At 39.1% G+C, this 14,688-nt stretch overlaps 1 protein-coding gene across 1 annotated transcript in view; it reads left to right on the forward strand.

Annotated features, from left to right (window-relative positions):
- Positions 1 to 14,688, forward strand: part of LOC135221859 (E3 ubiquitin-protein ligase RNF185-like) — an 88,099-nt gene that overhangs the window by 65,488 nt on the left and 7,923 nt on the right.

Raw genomic sequence — 14,688 nt, forward strand, 5'->3', positions numbered from 1 at the left:
AGGTGTGAGTGCCCCTAGCAAAAAAATAAGGGACACCTCACGATATGTAGCCTTTCTAGGCAGCTAAGGCTCAAAACAGGATTGAGCCTGACAGTAGGGTTAAAGGAAAATATTGGTGAGGCAGGTAGAAAGGAGATCTGGATCTTCGACTACAACTACTAGACAGTGTCAGGGGAAACTATGTTACCCGCTGCCACTGCCGGAAATTTAAGAGATTCCAAGGATGCAAAGTGGGACGTTTGAAAACTGTCGGCGATTTCCAGCCAGTGTACTTTTTTAAATCATCGAAATTCATGTGCTGGAAGTAATTAATAGAGGTGGCTACTGCCCTGATGTCATGGGCTCTGGGGAATGAATCAGGATTAGCTTGTTAAATAAAATATAGAATTTGTTGTCTGATCCCTTTTAAAGAAATAGTGCCACCTTTTTCCCTTATAAAAAGGGGACCTGATGACCTAGGTGATGTCCTGGACAGATAGGCTCGTAAGGTCGTCACCAGACATAGAGAAGGGTCTTGAGGAAGAGGGAGGACCTTCCAAGGGGCCCATCTCATCAATGGATCCTCGTTTTTAGCCAAAAAAAACTACGATCTGGAGATAATAGAACTTCTCCTGATGGGAGAAATTCCACATGTCCAGAGTCTCTGGAAAGGGCCGACAGTTCGGAAATCCTGGCTCCTGAGGCCAGACTTAGTAACAATAATGTTTTCCTTAATATCATCATATAATTGCATGAATCGTTGTCAGTATCTGAAGCCAGTTTGAGAACGTCATTCAAGAACCATGAAATTGAACTAGGTCTTTCTGAAGGTCTGAGCCTAGCACAAGCCAAACTGGAAGATTTTCTTTAAAGCTGACTTATTGGTTGTAATAGTACTAGCTGCTAGACCTTTTTCAAACAGAGATCTGAAGAAGGATATAGCTAAATTAACTCATGGTTCGAGAATCCGTTTCCTTCAGGAAATTTGCCAGTTTTTTAACTGCTGCGTCATATTGGCGCAATGTTGATTCCCTTTTATCCGATTCTAAGAAAAGGATATTTTGGGGATCGATATTTGCATTTCTCTTAGCCGCGAACTTCATGAAGTCCATAAAGTTAGGGTTTTGAGAGTTCCTGAGGAAGCGAACACAGTCCTCATTTGTACTGACTATGACAGTTTGGGGTCCGGAATCCTTTGAGGCTGGAGGCCCAATTCCAGAAGAAGAGGGTACCAATTGCTCTTGGGCCAATCCGGGGCTATTAGAGCCACTTTTCTCTTGAACGACCTGAGTTTGTTCTGGACTTTCAATAGAAGATTCACTGGAGGAAAGATGTATATCTTCCTCCATTGATTCCAATCTATGGACATGGCGTCTGTGGCATAGGCCAGAGGGTCCAGGTTGGGGGCCACATAGCAAGGGAGCTTGTGGTTGGATTGTGACGCGAAAAGATCCACCTGGAGGCCTGGGACCTTTTGGCATACCCACTGGAATGAACGCCTGTCCAGGGACCACTCCGATTCTAGAGGAACTGAGCGAGACAGAGCGTCTGCTATCACGTTCCTTACTCCCGCCAGATGAGTGGAGGAAAGATGCCATTTGTACTTGGTTGCTGGAGAGAAGATGGCTATCATGACGTGGTTCACATGTCTTGATTTGGATCCTCCTCTGTTGATGCAGTTTACTACTACTGCGCTGTCCAATACCAGCTTGACATGGGAATTCTTGGCTGGAAGAAGCCTTTTTAGAGTGAGGAATACTGCCATGGCTTCCAGTACATTTATGTGAAGCCGGCGGAATTGAGGCGACGAAGTCCCTTGAACTTTTTTGAATTGGGAGTATCCTCCCCACCCGCTCAGAGAGGCGTCTGTGTGGATAACCAACGCCGGAGGAGGGAATTGGAGAGGAACTGCTTTGGACAGATTTTTGGTCCTGGGCGGAGACGCTTGCGAAGAATCGGCGGGATGCCTGACAACTTGTCTCGAGATTTGACATTTGCTCTTGAGCGCCAAACTCGATTTATGTCCTTCAACTCTGCTTTCAACAGAACATCTGTGACTGACGCAAACTGGAGGGAACCTAGGATCCTTTCCTGGCTTCTTCCTGATGTTTGTTTGCATTTGAGGAAGTGCCTTATTGACTTCCTCTTGCCAGAAAGTCCCCAGCGGACATTAAGGCTCTGATTCAGCCTGGTCGCTTCATGTTGAACCTCATTCACCACGGATTCGGGGAAGAGGTCAGCTCCCCAAATGGATGACGCGAGCAATTTGTTCGGCTCGTGCCTAATTGTGGCTTCCTGCAGGACGTGCTTCCTGCAGTTACGCCTAGCAACCACAAAGTCGTACAGGTCAGACTGTACGGTTTGTGTTTGAGCTTTTGCCAATAGCTTGAACATCTGTGACTGACGCAAACTGGAGGGAACCTAGGATCCTTTCCTGGCTTCTTCCTGATGTTTGTTTGCATTTGAGGAAGTGCCTTATTGACTTGGCTATTTCTTTCCTTTTGACCAACGGAATTGACAGTTTGGGAGTTTAGGTCCCACTGAATGCCGAGCCACTGAAAACGAGATTCCGGCGTTAGCCTGGATTTGATCTTGTTTATTTAGAACCCCAGATGTTCCAGAAACTGTATTACTTTGTTTGTGGCTTTGAGGCATTCCTCTACGGTTGTTGCCCAAATGAGCCAGTCGTCCAGGTACACTACTACCATTATCCCTTGTGATCTCAGTTGTTGGACTACTGATTCTGCTATTTTCGTGAATACCCTGGGGGCTACGTTCAGCCTGAAGGGCATCACTTTGAAAGAGAATGCCAGGTTTCCCAACCTGAAGCCTAGATATGGGCGGAAGTGTCTTGCGACTGGGATATGATAGTATGCGTCTAAGATCGATAGAGGTGGTGACGGCCACACGGGAAAGTAAGGTCCGCACCTGCGAGATAGTCAGCATTTTGAACTTGTCGCAACGAATGAATAAGTTTAGACGGGACAAGTCTAAAATTATTCTTCGTTTTGTTGAGCCTTTCTTTGGCACGCTGAACAATCGTCCTTGAAACTTTAAATGTTTGACTCTTGATACTACTCCTTTCTGAAGGAGCTCTTGTGCATACTCTGTCAATTCCTTTGTTGGTATTTGAAGGAATGTTTTTGGATGGAGGGGGACCTTTGATCCAAACTCCATCCCAGCCCTTTGGACACAATGCTTTTGTGCCAATTGCTGAATCCCCATCTGTGCCGAAAGAGGAATGCCTCCCTCCCACCTGAGGGTTCTCACTGACTTTGGGCAGGACGTGCTCCACGTCCTCCACGGAAGTGTTTTCTCCTGCTGGGTGTCCTTCCGCCACCCCTCTGGCGAAATGCACCCCTAGCTCTACTTCCCCTTCCAAACCTATTGAAGGCTTGGAATGCCTGTCCTTCAAAAACAGGGTTAAAGGCTGGGGATACGGCATAGGAAGTCGAGGGCTGGTTCTGAGACATCAGCAGGAGAATGGGCTGGTTTTGGTTCTTCGAAGAAGACAGTTGAACCATTTGTGAAACGGGGACCGCCTGAACCATCTGTTGTTGCTGCAGAGCCTGGAAAGGTGTAAACTTACTGGCTTCTTTTGCTTTTTCACATTTGAGGGGGTACCTTCTGGCTTTCCTCTTGCCAGAAAGTCCCCAGCGGACCTTAAGGCTCTGATTCAGCCTGGTCGCTTCATGTTGAACCTCATTCACCACGGATTCGGGGAAGAGGTCAGCTCCCCAAATGGATGACGCGAGCAATTTGTTCGGCTTGTGCCTAATTGTGGCTTCCTGCAGGACGTGCTTCCTGCAGTTACGCCTAGCAACCACAAAGTCGTACAGGTCAGACTGTACGGTTTGTGTTTGAGCTTTTGCCAATAGCTTGAACAGAGGCTCCGTCCCATAAGTGATGGCGGCAACCTCTTGTCATAACCAAGGCATTCAGGGTCCTCCCTAACCTGGTCCTAGCGTCAAACTCCGCTTGGAACAGGTTATCCGGTAACCTCGGTAGTCTCTCCCCCGAACTGTTCGATAGCACAGTCCGGTTTGAGCTTCCCGATAGTGAAGGAAGCCGGTAGATCAGCCCAGAGATCTTCAGAACCTGGAAAGAGTAGGGATGTAGAATCCGACTCTCAGCTGAGGCATAGGCTCGTCTTTCATGGCAGCCTGTATAGTTGCCTCTGCCAACTTTGTGGTAAAGGGGAATGGTGTCTCCTCCTCTGACACAAAGATGGGGAATGGGCTCTTGAAAGCCTGAAGCTTGGTGTTCGTACAATCCCATTCTTCGAGGCATCTAACCCATTCCCTCTGGGCTTGGTCCTGACTGTAAATGACAGTTTCCTTCGGGATCCTATCTTCCCTCCTCAATGCTGTCTCCGTCAATCGAGCGTAGCCCATGAAAGGTGGTGGGAGATTGGTGGGGTGGAACTCGAAGTCCTCAATTCTTCGAGTTCCACAATCGGGGATAGAAATCATCCCATCCTTGAAGGGGGCAAAGGCTGCGACCCTCCAAGGATTGCTCATGGTGAAGGGAGGGAGAGTATTTTAGTCCGGCATGGGTGTTACTCCGGCACCTGCCTGAGGAAGAACTGCTGGGGGATTTTTACAAAGCGACAGGGACTGAGCCCAGAAATTTAATTTTAAGAGTGTAAAGTTAAGTATTAAGGTTTTGTGCCATTTGTTAATGTGTTTCGTAAAGTTTAGTCATAATGTTTCCTGACATTTTTTAATATGTTTCGTAAAGTTAAGTGTACGTACAAGCTTTCTGCCGTTTGTCCTCCTCTGTCGCCACTTTCAGAGATAGCCTCACTCGAAAGGTAAGGTTCCACATTATACTACATACGTACGTGTACGTACAGTATTTCTTATATAGTACCATGTACACTAATACACTTTATTTACAGGTACTATGTTGTACATAGTAGTAGTATGTTTAAAGTTAGGTATTGAATGGTCCAAATTGTTGTATTTCATTGTTTATTGGTCAATTTAGCTTTATTATAAAATATACCGGGGTGTTTTTGTAGGGCTTGGAACAAATTAGGCAATTTACATGTAAAACTCTGTTCAAGATACGAAAAGCTCAGGTTACGAAGGCTGCCTCGGAACGGATTAATTGCGTATCCTGAGGTATCACTATATTTATCTTTTATTGGAGTGAAAAGAGTATATAATGTGTTCTTTTCATGCCCAATAGTTTTGATTAAAACACATTTCTCTCATTTTGTTTACGGTCAAGTTTGAAGGTACTATACTGAAGTTTGTGAGTTTCATCCATATATATATTACTATTATCATGCATTGGCAACAAAGATATAAAGCCAGTAAACTTATGCCATCAAACACAACCGTAGATAAAATTGAGAGAAAATCATTTTAATCAAAAGTTCAGGTCTTGAAAGAACACATTTTACTGTTGTTTTTATGCTGATAAAAGATAAGTAACGTAACGGTAAAGGTTCGTACTACAATGAAATGAAGTGAAAATAGCAAACGGAATCACGTAATATTTTTACACAATAAACTTGCCCACAAAGCAATCTGTTAAAAAAAAAAAAAAAACTTAGTTCACGAGACATTTAATTCATATTTCAACTTAAAAACATGTAGTAAGCACGTAGTAAAATGACAAATTACCTTGTTTTATACAAGTATCTGGATATTTTGCACTAACTAGAAGTTAGAAGTTAGGCAATTTACTCCGAATTGAGTTAAATATGGAGAAATGAACGTATTCGCCATCAGCTGATTTTTAATCCCAAACATTGACCGCTTGTTTAGTATTTTATGATGTAATAATATGAGAATACATACAATATTATTGGATACTGTAATGTATAACTTTTTAAAAGAATCACAGAAAAGATGCATATTCATTGTTTTTATTTCGTAAATACACTAGCCGTCAGCAGCCTGACATCGCTCAATTGGGTATGCCGATTTCGATCCGAATTTGATTCCTGTTTTTTGTCAATTTTTTTCCTACTGTTATGTCATAGTCCGAATGCATGGAACCTCCAAAATTGGCTTATATTAATTACTAAATTATATTATATATGTAGTATACAGTACGTATACTGAAGGCTAGGCTACTGTATTCGTATATATACAATATATGTACCATGATATCTTCATTGTATACGCGAGGCTAACATGTTAAATGTATTCAATTTCTCTTTGTACTGAATTATCATAAGCCAGTGTGCATTGAACCTAGAGAATTAAGTGTAATTAATAATTACTATGCCATATATGTATAAAGTATGCTTTGTAGTGTAGGCTAGGCTACACTATATGTAAAGATGGTACTGATTACCCTATTGTAGGCTAGGCTAGTATAATATTCTTATGGAAAATTAACACGGGCCGACTTACTTCCTAATCGATTTGTGACTGGTTGGTCATAACCAATTGCAGTAGTAAGTCGACTACTACCTGTAATGTAGAACCATATCAGTCCTATTCTCCTTAACATCATTTAACATAACTATCGTAATTTTTTACTATTGTACGATGGTTGAAACGCAAGCAAAAAGGTTGTTATTGGATTGGTTGTTCTTAGCAAATCAGCCGTTTCTGGCTGTGTGCATTTTCCAAACAGTTATATCATTACTACCGATACTTTTTTAGTGCCTCAGTGTGGCGTGGTTGATATGGTGTTTGCGTTCCTCCTTGGTGGTCGCGGGTTCGATTCTCGGCCATTCCATTGAGGAGTGAGAGATGTGTATTTCTGGTGATAGAAGTTCACTCTGGACGTGGTTTGGAAGTCACGTAAAGCCGTTGGTCCCGTTGCTGAATGACCACTGGTTCCATGCAACGATAAAGCACCACAAACAGACAAACAAACAAACTACTGATACTTTTGGCATTCTCTTTTACTTTTTTAAACTTCACTAGGAGATGGTATAGATTAAGAAATAGGAAAAGGGGTTAGCCTAACTAAAATATGGAATAGATAAAGAGGAAGAAAAGAGGTTAGCCCAGTGTTATTTGGTCTCGTATATTTAACTCGCGTGATATGTTAGATACGTGATAAAATCATTTTTAAAGGGTGAAAATTTTGGGGTCGCATGATATGCAAGATCGCGTGTTATGCGAGTATACACGGTATATTTCTGATAGTTTCGTCTCTCTTGAGATCTTGTTGGTGTACTGCAAGGGAATGCTGCCTGATGGCACCCTCCTGGGCATGTCAGGAGGTCCTCTTCTACAGGCGCATCGTCGTCATACCAATGTAAATCCCAGGGCACCCATGGGCGGGTCATATGTTTCGGTAGACAATACGTATGCCCCGCCGAAAGATGCCCTGGGATTGACATTGGTATGACGACGATGCGCCTGTTGAAGAGGATCTCCTGCCATGCCCAGGAGGGCACCATCAGGCAGCATACCCTCACAGTACACCAACAGAATATCAAGAGAGATGACATTATCAGAAATATAAGAATCATTGGAAGAGTCCCCGATCCAAGATGTCTGCGTCTCCTAGAAGCGCTTTTCATCCTTGAGCAAAACCTCCACTGAACACTACACAAGAAGTGTTCCTGATCCCGACATGTGTGAGGAGGACCAAGTCCCTCCCACCCAACGAGAGCACCAGTGAGCAAGAAATACCAGATGAGATGACCATATATCACAATGAGAATAATACCAGGGGTGACGTTACTCAGGTAGAAGCCAATCAGGAGGCACCCAGTGATGTCGCCCGCCTGAGGAGGTCCGCACAGCTTGAGAGTTCTTTCCGTATGAGTCACCCTCCCAGGAACCAATGAAAATTTGACCAGCGGTTCCTCACCCGTACTTGAGAGCCCACACCACCAGGTTAAAAGGAGAAGGACTTGCCACTGGAATCGAGTTTTCCTCAGTCAGTCACTGCTGGAAATCGTCCAGTAGATCTGGACGAAACGTCGCATGGGAGAGAGAGAGAGAGAGAGAGGAGAGAGAGAGAGAGAGAGAGAGATGAGAGAGAGAGAGATGAGAGAGAGAGAGAGAGAGAGAAAGGGAACATTGTAAAGCAATATTGCTTAGTATAAGAATAGAATAATTAACAACAAAAATGACTCAACAACCGAATTTTACCATGCCCGTTGCTCACCAGTCTAAGCAACAGAGAGAAAGCTGTCATCCAGAAAAATAGAGAGGACTTTACAAGATTAATAGTGCTGAAGCAGCAACCATTTTTAACAAAATATAATTATTATTATTATTATTATTATTTATTTATTATTTATTTTAGTTTATTTATTTTTTTGGCTCTCACAGTCCACCTCCAATTCGACTGGGTGGTATTTATAGTGTGGGGTTCCGGGTTGCATCCTGCCTCCTTAGAAGTCCATCACTTTCTTACTATGTGCGCCGTTTCTAGGATCACACTCTTCTGCATGAGTCCTGGAGCTACTTCAGCGTCTAGTTTTTCTAGATTCCTTTTCAGGGATCTTGGGATCGTGCCTAGTGCTCCTATGATTATGGGTACGATTTCCACTGGCATATCCCATATTCTTCTTATTTCTATTTTCAGATCTTGATACTTATCAATTTTTTCCCTCTCTTTCTCTTCAACTCTGGTGTCCCATGGTATTGCGACATCAATGAGTGATACTTTCTTCTTTACTTATTATTTATTATTATTATTATTATTATTATTATTATTACAGTGGTCCCCCCGTATTCGCGGGGGATGCGTACCAGACCCCCCGCGAATAGTTAGAATCCGCGAATGTTTGGAACCCCCCTCTAAAAATGCTCATAAACTATCCTTGACATGCAAACACCAAAGTATCCCTTAAAGACCATCCTTCATCAAATATCCATAAAATATCCTATTATGTTCATATTAATCTTTTGAAATATTATTTATACTATTTTAAAGTAAATCTTACATTTTATGTTATACATAAATACATACTATGTACGTACTGAATGACTTAGTTACGTATGTGAAAATAATTCAGTCCCCCCATAAGTATTTGGTAATGCACGTTTTCTTTCATACTGTTACTATTTGAGACATCCATTTTCTTTTTACAAGGGAACAATGGAATGCGAAATCACAAATACCAAATGTCTACTTAAAGTATTATCCTACATCAAATATACCATTGAACTGGTATTATTAATATCATTTTAAAGTAATCTTAAACATTTTACCATATATAAACAGCCAATAGCAGAGAGAGAGAGACGAGAGAGAGGAGAAGAGACGAGAGAGAGAGATAGAGAGAATGTTATTGTTATTTTTACTGTTTAATCTCATTAAACGTAATATTATTTGTAAACTAGTACTGTATTATTATTATTTTTTACCCAATAAAATGTAGTAATGTCCTTAAAGATATACTTCCCTAACATACACTTCCAGCCCAAACAGAGGACGAGTTACCACAAGCGCATGCTAGTATCTCGTGTGGAGAGAGAGAGAGAGAGAGAGAGAGAGAGAGAGAGAGAGAGAGAGAGTTGTCCTTATTTAAAGAGTGAAATGGATAGATTATTGTACTTTAAAATACTATCACATGTGAATTTTTTGAGATTAGTTATATTATTATTATTATTATTATTATTATTATTATATGCAAAAATATTAATAAACATACACATGTACCATAGAAATTATCTCATATATGTCAGCAAAAGAGAAAGAGAGAGAGAATCTCCCAATGATCCGTAGATGGCAACACTGGATTTGACAGTTGGAACCCAGCCAACCAAGCTGGCTAAGTAACAAGACACGGGGTTACATAATTATTTTTATTTATAAACTAAAATCTTGCTAATTCACTTTAGTATTTTCTTTAATGAATTTATATTATTGCTGTTTTACATTAATATTGATATTTGAAAAATAGTAAATCATCATCCAAAAAACATACATCACTTTAAGAGAGAGAGAGAGAGAGAGAGAGATTATCGTAGTATTTGTAAAATACTTTTCACATATGATTTTTGTAATTACAGTTAATTATTATGATTATTATTATTATTATTTTATTATTATTTGAAAAATAATTAATAAATATATTACGCATATATGTACCATAAAAATATCTCATCTCAGTAAAAGAGAGAGAGAGAGAGACGAGATGGAGAGAGAGAGAGAGAGAGAAGAGAGAGAGAGAGATGAGGGGGGGGGGGGATGGAAATTTCATGCCCACTTGATGGCAGCAACAAATCTGCTCCTTCCCCCTCCAGTCACTTAACTTGATACGTATATCTGAGTTTTTTTTAGAAAGAATCTGACTGGGATTTCCTTCATTCTTCCATAATTTTTTAATTTATAAGCTAAAATCTTACTAATTCACTATGATATTTTTCTTTAATGAATTGATATTATTGCTGTATAAATTAATATTAATATTTGAAAATAGTAAATAATTTATTTATCATACAAAAAAGAACATACATCTTTATAGTAGAGAGAGAGAGAGTAGAGGAGAGAGAGAGAGAGAGAGAGAAATTATTATTTTTATTATGTGATATTTTAAACTTATTAAACTTACTAATACAGTATTAATAAAAATTAATATTTGAAAATTAGTAAATAATTTTTGTATCATAAAAATGTATTTAGTCATGAAAATAAACATCAAAATACACTAATTAGTAATTAGTTTTGTCGGAAATTCCGCGAATGGGCGAGTCCGTCCGCGAATAATTTCTAGATAGGTTCCAAAGAAAAATCCGCGAATCCGGAGAACGCGAATACGGGGGGAACACTGTATTATTATTATTATTATTATTATTATTATTATTATTATTATTATTATTATTATTATTGTAGCATAACCAGACTACATAATCATACTTGTTGACTCCCATAAGCCTCAAACTAAGGATTTGTTCTTAGATGTACTTAAATTGGTACTAGTTAAAGTTAAGAAGTTGGACAGTGTGTTTGGAAGAGACTAAAGGGAGCACCTTGGGCTGAATGGATGTTGCAAGAAACCTCTATTCCTGTATGCATCTGGCCACACATGGCAGTCTGTATGTGGTTCTTACTACTGGGTTAAGTCTTAAAGACCACATGGTCTTTAGTGATGTAATGAGGATCTCTCTCTCTCTCTCTCTCTCTCTCTCTCTCTCTCTCTCTCTAGGATACACTGTTATATCTTTTTTGCTGCTGTTTTTCTCAGTTTGAAAAAATTAACCTTTCAAGAAAAGTTTTATGAACTTGTTCAACGTTGAGACCTGCTCTTTCTTTATTTTTTCACTTCCAGCATGGGCAAGATAGGGCATTTGGGTGTCTGTCTCAACCTCCTTTTTATTATAAAGATTGAAATAAGAGATTGTTTGTCTAACATTATGTGAAATGCAAACAGCAGATATTTTGAAATCGTTATATAGTTTGTAGAATGGTGTTACTATATTAGAAACAAAATATTTCTTGGCACACTTGAATATTAAGAGTGATTGAAGTTTATTTGTCATAGTGTATTACTGTCATTGGCAAAATTTCATGTAATGCCTACTAGTTTTAACTAGGTTAGTCACTACCATTATAAGTATAAACTTATAACTATTTCTGGGTAAAAGTCTTATGTAAGTTCAGAAACTTATAGCAATGGTGAATTCAACACAGTGAAAGTTGATTATTACATATTTTTATTGAAAAATGGACCTAACAGTATATTGAGAAACAACTTTATTTATTTAATTATTTTTATTTATTTATTTATTTATTTATTTATTTAATTACTTATTTATTTTTATTTAATTATTTATTTTTGTATGACACTCTTGTGGTTAACATGGTACTACCTTGAAACTTTTTCCCAGCAGGTTTCCTAAGCTGAATTTTCTTTGACTTGTTTTTATTACAAAAGTTATTTTTTATCAAGATGTATGCCTTGCTCACCGTAGAAGTAGATTTATATTTTTGTGTGTACTGTATTTTACCATTCAGACAGTACTTGTAGTTCTTGGGACATGCAATGTAATGAGTCAGTAAGCTTTATGTACTGTGTATGACTTGATTCATCCATTTCCCCATTTAAGTGGATTTACTTTTATTCGATTGGCACAGCTCATCTCATAGAAGGAAGAATATCTTCTGGGTTTCATTTTAAATATGATCACCAATGATAATCAAATTACAAGTGTTATAATCCTCCCAAGTGCTTCAATGGAAGTGATTTTGTGCTTATGTAATAAAAGAATTAGGTTTCACAAGAAAACAAAGACATTGCCCATAGGTCATAGATTCTTCCTTTCACTCATGTCATAGCCTCAAGATAAAGAACCACTCCTAACAACTTACCTTGCCCTAGCCTTTGTTCTTAATTCACTGGACTTTGTTGAAAAGCTTAGGCTTCACACACTCACATTCTCATTGTACCATGTTACTTTGTGTATTTTCCTGAAAAAGGATAATTTAACAACTTTTACTGATGAGAGTTGCCCATTCAAGAACTTACTGACTCATTACATTGCTCTTACAGAAATGGAGAGAGAGTTGCCGCAGATTCTACAATATATTTTGCTCATAATGGCCTTCTTCTTCTATTGGCATCTCTTCTTTGGGTGACCTACAAGGTATTTCCTACTATGTCTCATTGTATTTTGTTATGGTGCTTAGAGAATGTCATGTATCTTTTAGCATTTTGCAGTGGGTTGGTATAGAATATTGGGTTAATTGTTCTGAGGTGGAACTGGGTTATAGAACTATTGGAAAATGGTGCATTATTCTCTGTGGTTAGATAGTAATTGCATTGTCTTGATAACACTAGACATACTAGTTGATTCTTTTTAATTTTTTTATTCAACATTTTTTACGGCTACAGTTCAGTATTATCAGGAATACACTCAATGTCACAAGGTTATGTCCATTTTTTTATGAATCTAAATTCATAAACTGTATGTGTTGTTTTATACAGTATTCATATTGCAGTAAAGTATCATTGAAAGTACTAAAGCTCACTACAGTTTACTGCACATAAACACACAAGGAACATTTATTGACAGTCCGACCTCTTATAACTGCTACCCTTGGGACCAGGCCATTGCTAGACCACAGAAAACCCTGGATGATAGAAATCACCCGTAAAATAAACCAGAGAGAGAGAGAGAGAGAGAGAGAGAGAGAGAGAGAGAGAGAGAGAGAGAGAGAGAGAGAGAGAGAGCCAGAACATTTTGTGGCTGCACATCTTTTGTTTCTTCTGCCACAACTACAACAATGAATTTAGTGGCATACTTACTTTAACAATTTCTTGCCCATTTAGTGAAAGATGAATAAAGATTTTATACACGTTACTTACCAAGTAATTACATAGCTATTTGCTTCAATAAAGTTTGTTTAGGTAACAACCCGTCCCACTAACTGATTACTGGAACAACCTAGCACATAATCCTTGTTTGTTTCCTGCTGGCTGTGGTGGCAACACCAGGTCTGGTGGTAGCTCTATTAATTATTTTCTGGTAAGTTTACCGGATTCCGATGGATGCTTCAAATGTTTAAAGTAACCATTAGAATGCATATGTAGCCTTCAAGCTGAAATCTTCCAAGATGAGCTTTTTCCTTACATATTTGTTTTTTAGTTGATTCAATACATCAACGAAGCGAAGTAAAAACACCATTTACATTTATGGTTTGTTGACCGCTTAGGCTCCTGGTGGCACCAGTCATTGTTTTGCCTTAGAATGATGTTATAGAGGCAGTCCCTGGTTGTTGACGGACTCGGTTGATGGCGATCCGGTTTTATGGTGATTGTCTAGCACCACAAAATTGGCGAGTTATGTCGCCATAATATGCCTAGTTCTGGTTATCAGTGCCATAAGGTGCCAATAATAGAGTTATGGAACTATAACATACCTAACAGAGGTGCCAAGTTTTGGTTAATGTCGGTTTTTGCTTATCAGCACCCTGCCGAGAACGGAACCCCCGCCAATAACCGGGGACTGCCTGTATACTGAATGAGTGTCTGTTACGCCTTGTACATTAATCCTTAATGTTGGCAATTTATGAATTGTTTAAGGCTGTAAGCTCTTAGAGAGCTGCTGATAATAGTTTTCTTTATAAAAAGTAATTCTCGAGTGTTATGACACTTCAGCGTAAGTGACCCGCCGATAATAGTTTTGCTTTAAAAGTAAATATTGAGTGTTACGTCACTCCGTTACATATAGTATAAATAATTGGTCGATGTTAAACCTTTTTTTCATTTGGCTGTAACCTTGACGATATCATTTCACTCAGCAAGTCCATGGGGCTGGTTGTCGACGAGGACATCAACGACCATTTTATAGGGGTTCCAACTATTCACGGGTTCTAACTATTCAGGGGGGTCTCATACATATCCCCTGCGAATACGAGTGGACCTAATCACTTTTTTCCAAAAAACATTCTGATTTGTAATTTAGAAGTCGTCCTTTACTACAGATATGAGATAAATTCATGAAAATTTGCCATGATTTTTGGCCTCATCTTATCTAAAGGTCATCTTATACGTGGAAGTATACGGTATATATACGTACAGTAAACCCCCAGTATTCGCAGACTCATGTATTTGTGGATTTCTCTCGGGATCAATATACCCCCATTATTCTTGGAAAATTCACCTATTCGCAGTATTTTTCTGAGAAATATCCACAAATTCCTTTTTTTAATCAATTTCATAATTTAATCCACTTTTTGTGATAAATCTATTAAAAAAAACCGGGTATAAACATTTTTTGTGGATTTTTCTTGAATTTTACTTAAGAAAATAGGCAGTTTAAGCATTTTTAT

The sequence above is a fragment of the Macrobrachium nipponense genome, chromosome 3 (assembly GCF_015104395.2).
Source record: "Macrobrachium nipponense isolate FS-2020 chromosome 3, ASM1510439v2, whole genome shotgun sequence".
Lineage (NCBI taxonomy): Eukaryota > Metazoa > Arthropoda > Malacostraca > Decapoda > Palaemonidae > Macrobrachium > Macrobrachium nipponense.